General features: G+C 39.2%; 1 protein-coding gene across 1 annotated transcript in view; it reads left to right on the plus strand.

Annotated features, from left to right (window-relative positions):
* The window catches only part of LOC122812233 (adhesion G protein-coupled receptor E2-like), a 1,024,993-nt gene extending 1,011,127 nt beyond the window's left edge, over positions 1 to 13,866 (plus strand). The window contains exon 12 of the mRNA XM_044084590.1: positions 13,489 to 13,866. The gene's annotated coding sequence lies outside the window, so the exon portion shown is untranslated. The remainder of the gene's footprint in view (positions 1 to 13,488) is intronic.
* The last annotated feature ends 4,770 nt before the right edge of the window (positions 13,867 to 18,636 follow it).

Here is an 18,636-nt window from a genome sequence, read left to right on the forward strand (position 1 = left end):
TGCAGTGAGATCATATTCTGATTTCAGGCACTCCTACTGTCTACAAAGAGAGCATTTGGGAAGGACAACCCCTGTAGCCTCTTAATCCTGCTATGTTCCCTCCCGCAAAATAAATAAATAAATAAATAAAATAAATAAATAAAATATATGCATATTTTATTCAGCTGCTCTTACTGTAACTCTCTTAGTTGCTGTTCTGTGTGCTATCTGTTCAGTCGCTCTTACTCTGCACTTATTACTGCTTGTTAGTAGCCTTCTAATTTACTGCCTTTTGCACTTGTTTTTTACTCATTTGTTAATTTAATTGCATTTATTTAAACTGTATTTGCTGTGGTATTGCTACACACTCAAGTGTGCTAGCCTGCACTGCAATTTGAAAATTTGTTGGGAGAGTGGCCTAATGGTTAAGGTGTTTGCCTTACAAACACAAGGTGCAGGTTTTGAGTCTCACAAGGGATAATTGGCTCAGTTTAAAATGGCCTACAAGAGTAGTTAGCCTACTCCTAATCTATGAGCCTAAAAAAAAAATTCTAAGCTAGTTTCCTGCCTTTTCTGTAACTAATCTAGTCCAAATACAGTCTTGCTGTATCCAGGACTAAGCACTAGGTAGCCTATCTACCATGGGAAGAGTGAGTTTTGGCCCAGAAATTGTAGTTCATTGGCCATTTGGGCAGTTTTCCATCTCTTTCTACTTTCTGGCTTAAAAGCTCATGTTTGAGTTTGGTCCCCACCTTTCCTGTTACTAGTCTAGTCCAGGTATAGAGTTGCTGTATCCAGGACTGTTGGTAAGCTTGGGAGCCCCACAAGCCTTTCTGTGTTGGAGGAAAGCCTTCTAGCTTATCAGTGGGAGTGGTAAGCACTAGGTAGCCTGTCTACCACAAGAGGAGTGGTTCTTGGCCCAGAAATTGTAGTTATTGACCATTTGGACAATTTGTCCATAAAAGACCACATCAGCGCTTGCTTCCCATATTTCCTGTAACTAACCTACTGGAAAGCACTAGAAAGCCTTAAACTGATACAAGCCTTCTAGCTTAGAAGAGAGACTTTGGAGTGATAACTTTCTGTACTTTCTTGCTGTACTTAACTGTTTTCCGCCTAATCGCCGATTTTCAAGTGTTAATTGTGATTCAAAAGCTTATTTTTCACATATTGTACTTATTTGACTGCCTGCACTTTTAAAAAGTCGATTTTTTATGTAAATAATTTGTTTAACTGTTGTAGGCTACACATTAAAGTGCAATAGCCTTTTCTGATCGTTTGTAGTCATTTAAAGCTGTTTTAAGTGTATTTTTTTACTGTTTTTGCCTTATCTTTTCAAAAAAGCAAAAAAAAAAAATCCTTGTCTCCCGCCTTTCTAAGTTAGTATAGTCCAGTTTTCAGGCTAGTGCTGAATTCAGGGCTGTGTTACAAGTTTCTGAGTTGCCCACACCTTACTTGGATAGAAGGAAGTTTCTCTGTTCACCTGTGAGAGAGGGGAGCTTTGAGCAGCCTATCTGTCCCTGGAGGAGTGGTTCCAGCCCAGAAGTTAGTAGTTTATTGGCCATTTTGGGCTAATTTCTATCTCTTTCATTTCCCTTCTATAAAAACCATGTTTGCATGGTTTTGGGAGCCAGGCAGTGCCTGTAAGCTAGGGTTAAATTATTCCCGGCTCCACTAAGTCTCCTCTTCAGTTTTTCCCTTGAAGCTAGTCTCTTCAGTTTTTCCCTTGAAACTAGTGTAACTCTCAACCTAAGCACTCAAAAAGCATCCTACAGCCCAGCACTTGCTCAAACCTAATAGCAAGCACTAACATACCCTGACACTTGATTGCCCAGCAGGGCAAGACTCTTTATTCATTACATCACCAACCAAGCGACTAAGCAGCTCACCCTAATATTCAGGCATGACCAAAGGGCAATTTCAGGTGTACTCTCCAGTCCAGCTGGTGAATCTGGATATCCTGAGGCAATGTTACAACTGCCTCACGTACACAGACAACCCTCTACTCCAACGACAAAACACTAACATATGCGAGAGATGCAATTATACAGCCAAAGTGGAGGCTAAGCTGTCTCTACCCAAGAATGAAACAGACAGTCAAGAGGAGAAGGTTAACACTTGCACCACACCTCCAGCCACACATAGACCTACTAAACCATTACTGGCAAAAAATACACATAAATACACAAAATCATACTTGGAGGCTCTAAATAAAAACCTGCAAAAGCATCAGAGACCTCCAAAGCAGACACCCAAACAATCTGCTCCTCCCATCATAACTCAGACAACACATAAAACACAAAATCAGTGTGCCACACAATCACAGCCCTTAAGGCGAAATAACATATCTAACACACTAGTAATAGGTGACTCTATAGTCAGGCACACTGACATCCCACTCACTAGGCTGGACAAGTAGAAGGTTACTGTTAGCTGCCTGTCAGAAGCCAGAATCTGCCACATAACACAAGCACTCAGGACACTCCAGAACAAGTACAAATATGACCCTGTCATTGTTCATGTTGGTGTGAATGACCTGAGACATACCTCCCTGGACTACATGAAAAGAGACATGGAAGAGCACTCTGATCATGTAGCCCAGGCTGGTATGACCCTGACCCTGAGTAGCATCCTGCCCTCACCAATAATGATACATCAGTATAAAGAAAAAGTGATCAGTTTCAACAAATGGCTAAGCTTCTGGTGTCATTCAAAGGTTATCCAGTGGCTGTCAGCCTGGGACGACATGCTCAACAAGCTGCATTGCTTCACAAGAGACGGCTTGCACCTGTCATCCCTAGGCATTTGAATACTGGCCAAGGCTCTTGCTGCCCCCATAGTGCCATTTTTAGGCAAGGCTCAAAAGTCAAACCCACCTCCATAAACAGCACAATTAACAAAAAACGGAGGGTTAGGCTACTCAACACCAGGAGGTTAAATCCCAAAATGCACACGCTCGAAGCACTCCTCAGTATGGAGAACATCGACATCTGTGCAGTAACTGAAACCTGGTTCAAGGCTGAAGAGAGCACCCCAGCACTACCAGGCTACAACAAGTACCACACGTTTCAGCCACAGAACACAGACTGAAACACAAAAGGAGGGGTTGTATCCATATTCCTCAAGACACCTACACCTCCAGGTTAGTGGCGCAGCATGATACCTCTGAGATCATCCATGTGCAATTAACATCGGGCAAATCTGCAATACAAATTGTGGCCTGCTACAGATCACCCTCCATGACCCAGGACCACCACTCCACCTTTCTGGAGACACTGGAAAACATGAAGGTCCTACTGAACACCCTGATATTGGGGGATTTCAATTACCCTACCATTAACTGGGAAAACTACTTGAGTACAAACTCCCAGGCCCTGTGCTTCCTGGAATTTATCAACTCAAATGCCCTGGATCAGCTGGTAATCTCCCCTACCAGAGGTGAAAACATATTGGACCTGGTCATCACAAACATGGGTGACAGGTGTTCCACACTGGAGGTCAACCCGTCACTGGTTAGATCAGACCATAAACTAATTACTCTGGATGTCCACACCCCACCACCACCCCCAACTAAGGAAACCAAAGTAAAAACTATTCTAAAGCAAACTTCACCTTACTTAAGATAGAGGCAGTAAGTTTCACAGCCCCCACGCTAAAGGATAATGCTTCCCAAGATGCAGAAGCCTTTACAAATGCACTCTATGAGCACCTACAAGGATGCATGGATCGTGCTATCCCTAGCAAAACCAAGACTCACTCCTCTAAGAGAAGGAAACCAGTCTGGTGGACCCCTAACATAAGCAGGTTATAAAATAGAAGGAGGAAACTAGTTCAGAATAAAAGCAAATCCCAAGAAGGAAAGACATCCCTGATTAGTATCAGTAAGAAACTAAGGTCCCTCATAAAATCATCCAAGGCTAACTTCAAAAGAAAAATAGCCAAGTATTCAAAAGATAACCACAAAGCCTTCTTTAACTATGTTAAGAATCTTAGTGGCAACTCGCAGATATGCACTGAACTAGTGTAAAATAGCACAAAATATACTGAACCTACTGATATTGCCAACATCCTGGCAGATAGATTCAGTGCAAACTTCACCCCCCTCAAACCCTCAAAAGGACCCACAACAATACCGGAAAAGTGCAGTGTCCAGGAAATCACAGATGCACAGGTGAATATAGCTCTTTCAAAAGCCAAAACCACAGCATCAATGGGGCCAGATGGTGTCCCAGGCTGCATCTTGCACGAACTACAGAACGAACTAACCCCCCCACCTAGAAGGCTAAAAAATAGAATCTATGAACATCAATATGCTGTTAAAAGACTTGATGTTAGCAATGCTCTTGCAAGGCATTCTCTTGAGTCCCCTGGCCATGGGTTCCATTTTTTCGTTTTACAACAGCGTGAGATTGACCTAAGGGGAGGACCATGGGAGATTTTGTTAGAAATTGACGAACTGCTTTGGCAGATCAGGACTAGGGCTCATGTCTTCCCTGGTATTAATGAAAGCCTTTCTATCAAATGCGTATTAAAATGGCTTTCTCTTAATAGGTAAATAATCATAATCATTGTTATATTTGTTATAAGTATTTCATATTTTTAGTAATTATCATCACAATAATGTATAGGGTTAAATTAAGTTATATTATATTTGTTATCATAAGATGTAGTTATCATCATTTTCTTTGAAATAACGAGTTGCTAGGGACTAATTTTTAATAAGGTATATTTTTATGTTTTGTTTATGTTATTTTATTTGTAAGTGAGCATTGTATTTGTTTCATTAGTTACCTTGTCTTAATTTATAACATCATCAGAAGGTAGGAATTTAGTCAACTATATTGGCATATAATAATAGTCACCAATGCTTAAATTTATCAATGGTACAATCAACTTTTTTTGCACATTTTTTTGGTTAATTCTGTTAACATAAAATGTGTTTATAGTTATAGGCTCTAACTGTAAACAGGAGCTTTAAATGAAGTCTCAGATATGATTCCCAGAATTTATGTTTAACATCAGTCTTGGGATCGTTTCTTGTACATAGCTTTAGTAGTAGTGAATTTTTTAATAGGTGTTGTATAAAAATAGTAACAACATGCAAATACGAAGCATCAATGAATATAACCATTGCCTGTATCTGTATTTACATGAGGATAAGGTTTTAAGTTTATAACATTTTGAAAGTGTTTTAATAGAACTTACTTTGGCTTTTAAAGTCAGTAACATAATAAGGCATCTGGATTATTAGTCTTTAGTTCTTTAAGGTTGTTATGGCTCCATTAAATTGTAGAATGCACTTTACTATGATAGGATAATGAATTTCAATATGAATGTATTTATTAAATGGTTTGGAAATTCGTGGTTGTCTGAAGAAGGCGGGTTATTTGAACCTGCCGAAAGCGCTTACGTTTATCTGCCTGGATTGTGGAATAAATTTGTGCTTTTTTATTCTCTTATTGGGTGCTGTCCGTGTTTTTCGCTGTTTTAGGACCCACAACAATACCGGAAAAGTGCAGTGTCCAGGAAATCACAGATGCACAGGTGAATATAGCTCTTTCAAAAGCCAAAACCACAGCATCAATGGGGCCAGATGGTGTCCCAGGCTGCATCTTGCACGAACTACAGAACGAACTAACCCCCCCACCTAAACACACTGTTCAAATTCAGCCTCTCCACAGGCTACATGCTCTTAGAATGGCACACAGCAATGGATTATTCCACTCCACAAAGGAGGAGCCACAATTGACCCTGATAACTATCGCCCCATAAGCCTGACTAGCCTGGTCTGCAAGGCTATGGAGAGCATCATCATGGAACTCATTAACAAAGACATTGGGAACATCCAAATACTTGACCCGACCCAGTTTGGCTTTGCTAAGGGCAGATCATACCTACTAAACCTGGTTGACTTTTTGAGACAGTCACCAAGTCCATAGATGAGGGAAAGGTGTTTCACACAGCCTACCTTGACCTCGCCAAGGCTTTCAAAACCATTCACCCACTCGGGTATTACAGAAAAACTCACCAGCCTGAACATAAACCCCTACATCATGAGATGGGTTGCCAAGTGGCTTACAGACAGAACTCACACAGTAAGAATAGCTGGCTCCAGGTCCGACTCTAAACCAGTCACAAGTAGTGTCCCACAAAGTTCGGTCCTGGGACCCCTACTGTTTGGCATATACTTCTCAGAAGTACAGGCAAACACCGGAGGACTATGGCTAACCAAGTTTGCTGTTGACTGCAAACTGGGAGCCATAATTGACTTTCCAGCTGACACGGACATCCTCCAAAAGGTCCTTACTGAGACAGACACCTGGTGTCAAAGTCATGGCCTCAAGCTAAATGCCAAAAAATGCATAGTCATCCCGTTTGGGAAAAACAAACCCCCCACAAATTACCACATAGGTGGCAGCCCCCTTAATACAGAAGAGGTAATAAAGAGATCTGGGGACCCAGGTAGCTAGTAATCTCTCCTTTGACAATCATATTGCCATAGTAGTTAGGAAATCTTTCTATGTGGCCCATCTAATTACTAAAGGGTTCACATCTAGATATAAAGAGGTTATAGTGCCCCTCTACTCGTCACTCATCAGACCCATCATAGAGTACAATGCCCCATTTGGGATGTACCTCGTAAGACACTTCCAACAGCTGGAGAGACCACAAAAGTACCTCATCAAGAGGATTACTGGCCTCAAACATATGTCCTATGCAGCCCGACTGAAAAACTCTGGCTGTACTCAGTGGCATATCGCTTACTCAGAGGTGATCTCTGCCTGACTTACAAAGCCATGTCCAACTCAGAATTGATGGACTTGCACCACCTTTAGAAATCCAAGTCACTGCGAGTCACGTGCTCTAGTGAACTAAATCTCACCACAACAATAAATAGAATATGCTGGAGGGATAGATTCCTGTCACAGAGACTCCCCATGCTTTGGAACAAAATTCCAAACTACATTAGGCAGAGCCCCTCACTAAAACTCTTCAAGAGAAACCTTGATGAGTGGATGGGTAACAGAAAATACACCCCTGGGATCACTTCATTGGCTCTGCTTGACAGAGGATCAGTTAATTAATCAATGGGGTGGCGAAAGCCGACACACTCTGGCTAGGCTTATAAATGCCCTCGGGCAGATAGCCTAGTACCTACCTGTAAACCTATGAACCTATGAATTGGCCAGCTGTGTTTGCTTATTGTAGCCTCTGTAAAAATACTACCATGCTATTATTTTTCTCTGAGCTATATTTGTAACTCTGTTTTTTAATGTTTAATGTTTTCACTTGGAGCTTTTCTCCCCGGGCCTCTGCTGAAAATGGACAAATATCCAGTTTGACCAGCCCAGTCAACAAATGTAAAATAAAAATAAAAAATAAATAAAATGAACTGCCTATACTGACTGTGCCAGAAGATTAGCAAACTTCCTAGCTGATAAATTCAGCTCCAACTTTACTCCTCTCTCCCCCTCAACCTTCCCTCAGGAAATATCATCAAATATAACTCCCCCTACTATCCCTAGGGAACAGGTCCTTAATGCTGTCTCTAAGGCCGAGAACACTGCATCAATGGGCCAAGACAATATCCAAGGATGCCTTCTAAATAGCATGAAACATGACCTATCAGGGCCTCTGGAATTATTATTTAACTGTAGCCTCCAAACAGGCTTTGTGTCTCATGAATGGAGAAAGGTAACAGTCATCCCTTTTCACAAAGGTGGGTACCCATCTTCAGACTCTGGAAACTACAGACCCATAAGTCTCACTAGTTTTATATGTAAAGCCATGCAAAGAGTTATCATGGAGATGATCAAGAGAGATATAGTAAACCTTCAGACACTGGACCCAACCCAGTTTGTTTTTTTCAAGGGCAGATCATGTCTACTCAACCTGGTGGACTTCTTTGAGAAGGTCACCAAAGCAATGGATGAGGGCAAAATCATTCACAGACTTAAACCTCGATCTGGCCAAGGCATTTGACATAATACCCCACTTAGGCAATGTTAACAAACTGAAGAGGTTAGGTGCAAAATCCATATATCACTTGGTGGATAGCCAACTGGCTCATAGACAGAACCCAGGAAGTTAGAATTGGGGAGCCCACCTCTACAAAGAGGCCAATCACAAGTGGACTTCCTCAGGGATCAGTCCTTGGACAGCTATTTTTGGCATTTACTTCTCAGAAGTCAAGGCCAATGTCAGTGGTCTCTGGTTGATTAAATTTGCAGAAGATTGCAAATTAGGAGCTGTCATTGAATTTCACACTGATACAAATGTTCTCCAGGAGGGGCTGACACAGACAAACAACTGATGTAAGAGTCATGGACTAAAACTAAATGCCAAGAAATGCATAATAGTATCCTTTGGGAAGTCATCCATACCTGTTAACTATCACATTAACAACACACTCCTTACAGTTATCCATCCCTGTTAACTATCATATTGGCAACACACCCCTTACAGTTGACCTAGTAGTCAGGACTTGGGGACACACATAGATAATAATCTAGACTTTGATCATTATGTGTCTACAGTTGTGAGGAAATCATTCAGTGTTGTGCAATGTATAAACAAAGGTATAGTGTCTAAGTCCAAAGAAGTCATTGTTCTACTGTGTTCGGCATTCATCAGACCTATCACTGAGTACTATGCCCCCTTTGGTATGTACCTAACCACGCATATCCAACAACTGGAGCATCCACAGAGGGTCCTCACTAAAAGAATACAGGGCATAAGTAATATGTCCCATGCAGACCACCTCAAGGCCCTATCCCTGTATTCTGTCTCCTACAGGTTTTTAAGGGGAGATCTATGCCTGGGCATACAGGGCATTGTCAGACCCCACTCTGATGGACCTCCTGCAGATCCACACATCAAACAGTACCAGAATTACTCATTCTAAAGACTTAAACCTTGCCTGTGATATAAATAGGACCTGCTGGAGAGATAGGTATGTATCCCAGAGATTACCCCTTCTATTGAACAGGCTCTACATCCATATGAAGCAGAGTTCTTCCCTAATCCAATTCAAGTGCATCTTGGACAGTTGGATGGAAAACTGGAAATTCATCCCTGGTTTGGCACCTATGTCTCTGATGCAAACAGGTAACCTGTAAATGTTTTATCTCCCAGGCACATGCTTACACTTGCCAAGGGTATCAGAACTTGTCAGAGATTTGGGATGCATGGCTAGGCTTAGAAAGGCCCTTGTGGTTGTTAGCCTAGTGAACACCTATGAACCTATGAACCTATGACACAATCGGTTCAGAGGTGATTACTAGGAAATGCTGGTAAGCTTTCAGCTCTTGCACATGTTCTGAAAGCTTCTCATATTTCTCATCCTCCTCACTTTGTCAACATTTACAATGACCTATATTTTCAGAATAAAAGGCACCTCACACCTGTTTTCTTTCCCTCTGAGTATACATATATTCAATCTCTATTTCAATTGCAGTATTTTCATAATAATCTTCTTTGCTGCTCCTCCTTTTACCTCTTTTCTATTCTTATTTCTACTGCTGATACTATTATCTTCTAACATAGTTTCTCATTTCCCGTCCAGTTTTAACCTGCCGACCAGGCCTTCCCTTGTATCATTCCCCTATTGCTTATCAATTTTTTTTAGTTTACCACATTCCACTTTGTATTTTGTTTTGTTTTGTTTTTTTTACCTGCTTCTCCTTCCAGCTACATATAATTCACCCTCATGACCCTCCCCATAATCTTCCTTCTGCATGCTGTTACATGCTGTTGCATGCTGTTACATCTGTGACCCCATTTCATTTCATCTGTTGCAGTTTCAGGCCATCATTTTTCCTGAACCTTGTTGCAATTCCCTTCTTCTTGTCTATCTCCATCTCCTGACATCACTGGATCCCCTGTGATTCTTCCCAGCCATATCATTAGGCAATTCTTTCTCTTGCAGACCTCTCACTTCATTTATAAACTGGTGACACTGCAGCCAATAAAGAAGCTAGGAAAGAAGATGAAATAGCAAAAAGCAAGGCATAAATGACACTCTGTCAGCTTCTGGAAAGTAAGTCAGTAGATGGCGCAAAGAAACAATATCAGGTTTCAAGCCAAATACAGAAAGATAAAGAATATAGTCAGTCACCCTTTATAGGGGTGCCAGGAACAACCTGTGCACCAGTCCACGGGACAGAAAAGACAGATGTTAGGAGTACTGAATGAAGAAAACCCCATAGAAGCTGTACTATCCCAGATACAGCCTATGGTGAGAGAAGAGGAGGAGCCCACCACAGAAGAAATAAGAACAGCACTAAGGAAAATGAAGTCAGGGAAAGCAGCAGGCTCAGATGAAGTTACAGCAAATATGATATAGATGCTGGGTGAGACAGGAGAGAAACTGCTCCTGAGGGAACTTATAGCTGTGTGGAGAGAAAGGCATATCCCAGATGACTGGAGAATAAATATACTAGTGACAGTGTTCAAGAACAAAGGGGGCATTCACAGCTGTGGGCAGGTGGGCAGTACAGAGGAATCAAACTCCTGTCATATTGCATGAAATTTCTGGAGAGAGTGACTGATAAACATAGAAAGTAAGATGAGAGGTAAACAGTTCAGATTCACATCATGATGCAGCATAATTAACCCCATGTTTGCAGTGAGACAGACAGATGAGAAGAAACTAGAGATGAGGAAAGAGTTCAACATTCTTAAACTTGGAGAAAACAAATTACAAGGTCCCCATAAATCTGATAAGGCAGTGCTGGGTGCTTCGAAGTCCCAGAAATATTGGTAGAATTAGTGCACCCTATGCACAAGGACCCAGTGACTCAAGTATGACAAGTTTTCTTTCTCACACAGGGGTTCCCATTGGGAGTGGGTATGTACCAGGTGCAACTCAGAGCTCACTGCTGTTCATACTGGTGATGGACTACATGTATGGGAAAAAGGGAATTGATGATGAAGATGATTACTACCAATGTCCCCCCCTTTTCCCTTCTTATTCATCTGTTCTGCACCACCTTTATTGGGATCACATGGTTATTTTGATAACCTAATTCTAAGTTTGTGATTCTTGCTGTACCATGTAATTTGGAGAAAACTTTGTTTTCCAAGAAGTCAATTTGTTAGTGCCTTGATTTCCTTACTGCCAGCAATATGACCAGAAACACACACACACACACACACACACACACACACACACACACACACACACACACACACACACACACACACACACACACACACACATCTCAGCTACTTATATATTCTAACTCCAAGATGGCTGTATCAGTTCCTGGGATACTGCAGTCTCAGACTTTAAAAATTAAATCTCAGTATTTCTACACTAGCAATTGCTTAAGTATGCCAGTTACTAGTGTGTTGAATACAAGTCAGATGCTCTCAGGAAAGGGATCTCATGATATTTCACCACTCTTCAGAATATTTCTGTAACTATGTAGTCTTTAGACTGCAGTACAGGTATTTTATTGCATTATATTAACACCTAATTTACATATCTTCTCTGTGCTATAATAATGTTGTTGTTGTTGTGTCTTTCAGCTTTTCCCGGTTAGGGGTCACCACAGTGGAACTCCGGTCCACTAATGACTGGTAGTTGATTTTTACATGCCGAGTTACCAGCCCTGATGCACAACCTTCGCCCATTCATGCATGTCTCCACATAAAAGACACTCTAGCTGAGAATCGAACCGGACAACGTCTTACTGTGAGGCAACAACGCTACTGCAGCACCACCACCGCGGGTCTGTCATTAAAACAAAGCACACCTCTGCTATAAGATTGCTCACAGAACAGAATGGCAAAATGGGTGTCATAATCTATATTTCCATGGCCAGATTACTCCTAGGTATATCTTCTCTACACATTTTCATTCATGAGGGAATAAGCTTGGCTCTTTTCTCCTGCACATATTTGGATATATCAGTCATTCTATAATTTTCTCTACTCAACTATTTTTTTTCTAAACTGTCATCTTGCCTCTCACCCTTTTAGCACATAATATCTGGACAAAGCCAAAAATAATGTGGGGACAATGGCCCAAATATAGGGACAAATTTTAAATATCAGTCTTATAAAAAGGTTGCTAGAATTATAGGTTTTGTGTTACCATGCATTTTCTGAAAGATATCTAAAACTCAAATGTCTGCCATTATCTAGCAAATTCAATCCTCGATGATTTGCCAGAAAACCACAAATTTTATGAAGAACAAACCAAAAATATGAGACAAAAATATGGACAGTTGAGAGGTATGACTGTCATTGTTTCACTTTAACTTTTGCAACTCCATCCTCAGGTGTGCTATTAGTTTTTGCTGCTTTGTCAGTATGGAGCTCTGGATGTCTTCACTGACTTTATCAGATTTTTCTCTGCAGTAATCCAACCTGCTTTCATTGATGCCCCTGCCTTACTTGCAAGCCTCCATTCAGCTACTCCTTGCGGCATCACTAAAATTCTGTTGAATCTTTTCCCAATCAAACTGTCATTCTTTTCTCTTTCCACCATTGCATACAGATTATGTTGTCATGACTAGTGAGGTTAATTACATATTCCCATCATGATTCTGGTTTAACCTACTTGGTCACAGAAATAAGTACTTTTACATGGTCTCTCTCTTCCATGTTTCCATGCTATGTGGCACATCAGGCAACAAGCGCCCTTCAGCATTCATTGTTTCTGAGGAGGTTATGGGTTTTAAGGGCTCAGGTTGCTAGCCCAAGTCCCAACTGCCCTTGGAGGGTACACCACGCACTCTCACACACATGCACACACCTAGAGCCATATTAGAGTGTCCAATGCACCTACTGCATGTCTTTGGAATGTTGGAGGAAAGCGGAGCACCCAGAGGAAATCCTTGGGAACACAGACAAGACATGCAGACTCCACACAGAAGGGTCTCCAAGAATTGAACCAGAGAATTTCTTCCTGTGAAGCGACAATGCTAACTGCTGTACCACTGCACCACCAACTTTTATGTGATACATGAAGCTACATTTTGAATGGTTTACATTTCTGTGTTTTACGAGATGAAACAGTGACAACCTTTCTATACTTGTTTTTCATTCATCATGTTATGTGCAATAATTAGAAAATATGTTTATGCATACTGATCATAAATACAAAAACATTAATTACATGCAATGTGTAGATGCCAGAATAGTAAAGTTCAGAGCAAACTGGATGGTTAGAGGAGAGTCAAGCAAAAAATTCAATATGCAGTAAAATGTCACAGCATTTATACCCAAACTTCTGCCTTTGACTGCAGTCTACATATTTAAGTTATGGTATTTACCAGAAGGATTTTTTCCACTGCTGAAACAAATTGTGTCCGTAAAAGTTTTATGGTTAACAATTAATATGGGTAATTCTGAATATAGTGATGATGTAAATTACTATATTATTCGCCGAAGATATCTCTTAAGTCTCTGAATGTGTAATGTATACTCTAAGCATGTAGCAGCATTTTCTGAAGTATTTTTATAATAGTTGTTAATTGTTTCTTGGACTATCTTTTCTAGTGAAAAGCTGTTTCCCAAGTGTCCTGTAACTAATATCGGTATCAGCAATGCAAAAAGAGAAGATAAAGTTGGTGAAGAAGAAGAACATTGAAGCATATGTATAAGTGTCATGAGTTATGCACTTTGTAATAAATATTCTAATACGTTTGAAATGTACTTTACATGCCTATAAGTAGTTACTCATGTAGCTACCTCCACTGCTCTGCTTGCTTAAAACAAAAACAGAAATATCATGGTTTCAGCGCTGCTCTCTACAATTTCTTATTACCATATGTTCTTTTATTACTTGAATTCACATTAATCAGTTATTCGTCAGACATTCTGCATTCTTGTTAACGTACAGACATGTTAATGCTTTGGAAGCATACTATTGTAATATAAAATGCATGTTTTTTTCTGGAATTATTGTTTCATTTTAGAGGAATAATTAAGATTCTGATTTTGATCGCATGGCAGCTTTAAAGAGGTGGCAGATCTTTTACTAATCTTTGAAATATTTTTCCAAGCTAACTTGATCTCAGCTGTATACACCACTGAACGGTCACTCATGGTTTCAGAATAATACATTTGAATTATATCCAGAGTTCACTGGAGACACAGTGTTACACTGTAATCTGTATCTGCAGTTTCTTAGATTGCCATAGAAAGGTATGTATGCTAAAGCATGTTTGCACAAGATTTTTTTACATCTCACACATACTATTAACAAGTGTAGCTTTATAATGGTACATGCACTAAAATGATGACCAGAGGTTACAATATATGTTGAAATGCCACAGAATGTACGTCAAACTTAATAAAGGATGGCCAGGTAAACTGAGAGGGGGAGAAAGCAAGGATGTTGGTGTGAAAAGAAACAACTTTTAAGTGTTTTGGATACCTTCAGAACATGCAAAGAAGTAGTAGATTACTTTTTTGACACAGGAGAGGTGATACATTAGAGAATGACCTACCTGTGCACGTATTTACATAGTATTTACATAGGAGTAACTCTAATATTGTAGGATGTTAGTATGAGAAAGGCAACTAGATATAAAGAGGAGAAATAATCAGAGGAAAAACAACAGAAGAAAAACAAGAAATCTGAAAGTGTTGTAGTGATAAAGCTCACAGCTAGAGGTCAAGGCTCCTGTAGACCTAATGAGTTGGCATTGATGAAGTAGACAGCACTGTGTAGTACCCCTTTCTTAATAAAAACTAACGTGGCTCTGCAAAGCGGAAAATTGGTTATGGATGTCAGATAAAGGTAGGAAAGAACTAATAATTAAAGCTCTGTCAACCTGAATTTCATTCCATGGAAGACAATGGAAACGTTGGGATTATATCAGGCTGGCAGAACTCCTTAATGCTTATCATTAGGCCAGTGTTAATCAGCATGGCTTCACACAGCTGAGGCCTTTTCAGTCCAGTTATGATTTGACTGTGAAAACTGACAAGGAAACTCTATTGATGTGGTAAAAGTACACTCACTCCATCAAGGTCTGTGACAGTGCATTGCATTTCATTACAATATACTATGGTACACACAGTAAAGGCAAGAAAATTAAAGTCTATAAAGTGAGGCTCAAAATGAAGATCTGGATTGAAAATACATGGCTGTCTGTTCAGAGAGAGAGAGAGAGAGAGAGAGAGGGTACATTCTAGAGAGGTGCTGAGAAGGGAAGAGTCATTAAGCACTAAAATGCTACATAATTAAGTGTTGGGATGGTTGCTGTTTATTATATCTATATTAGATTCCTCAATAAATTTAGAAAGTAAAGCTATATTTTATGTAAACATCATGGAAATTGGTTGAGGGCAGAGATGATCTCCAGAAGTACCTGTAGTAGACTGGACTGTGGGTAAATAGTTGACAGCTGGAATGTAATTTAGAAAATAAGGGGTTATAGAACTTGAGGGCAACAACACACAGAAAAAAGTATTATCTGATGGATAAGACTAGTGTGTCAGGTAAAGGGTTTGTGGGTATCATTTACTCAATTGGTGTACCATAGCACACAGAGTGAAGGGACAGTATTCACGGCTTGAAAGATGTAGGGTAGTGTAAAGCTGCAGCAAGCATTGTCTGTACAATGGATGACTAACACAACAAACACAGCAACTAGTAAAACAAAAGGCAGACCAGTACTGTGTAAGGTCCCGTTTATTAAAACCAGTGGAATGTAAATATATACAATAGTACTAACCGCTTTCACCCACTAACCATACTGGGCATCATTAGAGTATAATATGGTTGGAAATATCTTCCTTAAATATACTAATATCACAACACACTGAAGTTAAAACCAATGAACAACTTCAAACAATCGCATATGCAAATTTCAAACATACAATAGCTGCATGGAAAAAAGCTCCTACAATGTAATGGCAATAACTATAACAAAATATATTTAACATCATATCAATATATGATGATTCTTAACCAACTAGTTAGATATAAATATATATACCTAAACAATATAATGCATAAAAATAAATAACCTTTAAAACTACATATAAATATTTAAATATATATAAAATTTGTAATATTAGTATACTGTATAATATTAAAATTTGATAACTGCCTGTATATGTTAAAAAAATGAGTCATTTGGAACCTCAATGCATTAAAAAATTAATTAAAAAATCATTAAATACAATGTGATTAATGTTTCAGTATACTGGCAATGGAAATTTATTCATTAATTCCAGGTGAATTGGAAGCATTCAATCTCAGTTGCCACAAACATTCCTTTGCTTCCAATAAATTTTTGTTGTCCCCTCCTTTGGTGTTGTTAGGAATTCTATCGAACACAAAAAATAAAAATCTTTTAAAATTTGTACATTTGTGGCTGTGAAGATATAATGAAATCACTGTTTTGTTGTTTTTAATATCCCTTACATGTTCTAAAATCCATAGCCTAAGTTTTCTAATGGTCTTCCCAACATAAAAAGTGGGGCAGCTCGTGCATGTTGCAATGTAAACAACCATCTTAGTATTGCAATTGCAATAACCAGGACATTGATGGTTCTAATGTAGTTTTGAACTGCAACATAGGGTCCGTCATTAATGAATTTACAAGTACTGCATGTGCCACATTTGCTCATTTTGGACATTTTGTATATGTTAACATTAGTGTCCACCTCCATTAGATCTTTTAAATTCATGCCCCTACTATATGTTATCTCAGGGTGACAACCAATGGTATCCGTGAGTTCAACTTTGTTCCTAAAAACACCAAGCCATGTTTCCTGTACTATAGTTGCAATCTTTACTGCTGTTTCATTAAATGGGAGTACTAGAGCATCTTTTTTCTTTTTCTTGTCAATTTGTGATGCTTCATTATTCAATCCATATTTAAGTATAGGCTTGTATGTAGTGTTTCTTTTTACCATCACCTCATTTCTAATTTTGATCAATAGATTCAGGGGATATCCCCTATCACTAAACATATTCTGTAGTTTCACCATTTCATCCTGGAATACTCTATCATCACTCACTAATCTAGATAATCTAACCATCTGCCCTTCACTAGGTTCTTCTTTTGAAAATGGGGATGGCAACTCTCGTAATGTAAGAATGAGTTGGAATAAGTCTTCTTGCGAAATATGCTAGACTCAAGCATGTCCTCATCCTCGTAGAATAGCATATCCAGGTAGTGACAACTTTTGTCATGAATCTTGCTTGTGAATTTTAGAAATGTGGTCGTAGTACCCAAAAACTCAACAAATTCCTGAATTTCTTCTCTGGTTCCCTTCCAAAAAATTAATATATCATCCAAATAGCATAAATAAAGTGCTATTTTGGACAAAAAAATCAGAAGTAAAAATAAACTGTGTTTCCCAGTGTGCTAGAACCAGGTTGGCATATATGGGTGCACATCTGGCACCAATAGCTACTCCTGTATTCTGTTTGTAATATTCACCTTCAAATAAAATGTAATTATTTAATAATACCATTTCCATAAGTTCCAAAATCAATTTACTCTTCACTGTGTGCATATTCCCATATCTAAGTAGACAAGCTTCAAACATTTCTAATCCCGTAACATGTGGTATGACCGAGAATAAGTTTACTACATCTATTGTGACCATAATCATTTTAACATCAGTTTTTTTATCGCCTAACAACATCAAGACAATGCCATGAATCTTTTAAAATGTGAGGTAAATGGTTCAAAATGTTTTTACAATGAAAATCCACAAATGAGGCCATTGCCTCTGTTTTAGAACCTTTTGCAGAAACTATCGGTCTAAAAGGTGGGTTGTTCACATCTTTGTGGATTTTCGGGATACCAAAGAAAAAAATCAGGAATTTGTTGAGTTTTTGGGTACTACGACCACATTTCTAAAATTCACAAGCAAGATTCATGACAAAAGTTGTCACTACCTGGATATACTATTCTACAAGGATGAGGACAGGCTTGAGTCTAGCATATTTCGCAAGAAGACTTATTCCAACTCATTCTTACATTACGAGAGTTGCCATCCTCATTTTCAAAAGAAGAACCTAGTGAAGGGGCAGATGGTTAGATTATCTAGATTAGTGAGTGACGATAGAGTATTCCAGGATGAAATGGTGAAACTACAGAATATGTTTAGTGATAGGGGATGTCCCCTGGATCTATTGATCAAAATTAGAAATGAGGTGATGGTAAAAAGAAACACTATATGCATGCCTATACTTAAATATGGATTGAATAATGAAGCATCACAAATTGACAAGGAAAAAGAAAAAAGATGCTCTAGTACTCCCATTTAATGAAACAGCAGTAAAGATTGCAACTATAGTACAGGAAACATGGCTTGGTGTTTTTAGGAACAAAGTTTAACTCACGGATACCATTGGTTGTCATCCTGAGATAACATATAGTAGGGGCATGAATTTAAAAGATCTAATGGAGGTGGACACTAATGTTAACATATACAAAATGTCCAAAATGAGCAAATGTGGCACATGCAGTACTTGTAAATTCATTAATGACGAACCCTATGTTGCAGTTCAAAACTACAGGAGGACCATCAGATGTCCTTTGCAATACTAAGATGGTTGTTTGCATTGCAACATGCACGAGCTGCCCCACTTTTTATGTTGGGAAGACCATTAGAAAACTTAGGCTATGGATTTTAGAACATGTAAGGGATATTAAACAAAACAGTGAGTTTGTT

Source organism: Protopterus annectens, chromosome 9.part0 (assembly GCF_019279795.1).
Source record: "Protopterus annectens isolate FY-2018-M chromosome 9.part0, PAN1.0, whole genome shotgun sequence".
Classification (NCBI taxonomy): domain Eukaryota; kingdom Metazoa; phylum Chordata; order Ceratodontiformes; family Protopteridae; genus Protopterus; species Protopterus annectens.